Source organism: Orycteropus afer, unplaced genomic scaffold (assembly GCF_000298275.1).
Source record: "Orycteropus afer afer isolate SDZICR_OR568_19922 unplaced genomic scaffold, OryAfe1.0 scaffold01002, whole genome shotgun sequence".
NCBI lineage: Eukaryota > Metazoa > Chordata > Mammalia > Tubulidentata > Orycteropodidae > Orycteropus > Orycteropus afer.
In genome coordinates this window covers 389548-390482 of record NW_006922589.1, presented here as the reverse complement: position 1 = coordinate 390482, position 935 = coordinate 389548, and positions in this window count along the sequence as shown.

Below are 935 nucleotides of genomic sequence, written 5' to 3'. Positions count from 1 at the left end.
TGCTGAGTGAAATAAGTCAATCACAGGACAAATATAGTATTAGTTTGTTGTTGTGGAGGATCAAGGAAAGGTTTATATATAGAGGGAAACTTTCTTTGTTGATTGCCAGGCATGGGAGGGGAGGGGAGGGAACACTGCAAAAAAAAAAATGCATTGACCCATGTCACTTTAATTTTATGTATTTCACTGTACATAAATTATATTTCAATAAAATGCATTTTTTTAAAAAAAAATAAGAAAGTGTACACTATTAAAAAAAGAGAGAGAGAGAGAGAGAGCAATAAGTCCCATTCCCCTCCTCACTTGATCCCCTGGCAATCACTAATACACTTTGGACTCTGCATTTGCCTGTTCTATGTATTTCATGTAAGTGGGATCATACAGTATTTTTCCTTTTGTGTCTGACTTATTTTACTCAGTACAATATTTTCAAGGTTTATCCATGTTGTAGCATGTATCAGAACTTTATTTCTCTTTATGGCCAAATAATTTCTCTTTATGATTGAATAATTTCTTTATGGCTGAGTAATTTCTCTTTACAGCTGAGTAATATTCATAACTGATCACAACGGACTCATCTGCAACCAATCATGAGGATGACGTAGCACTGGGCAGGATTCTGTTCCACTTTGCATGGGGTCACCATGTGTCAGGGGCCTACTCAAGGATAGCTAACAGCAACAACATATATATATATATATATTACATTTTGTTTATCCATTCATCAAGATCTATCTTGACGTGCAATTCTACCAGTGATAGGGTATTATCCATATGTCTACCAGTAAGAACAGTTCACACGACTACTATTCAAATGTAGGCACCAACCACGAAAGCTAAAGATGAAGAAATTGAAGGTTTTTACCAGCTTCTGCAGTCTGAAATTGACCAAACATGCAATCAAGATGTATTGATAATTACTGGTGATTAGAATA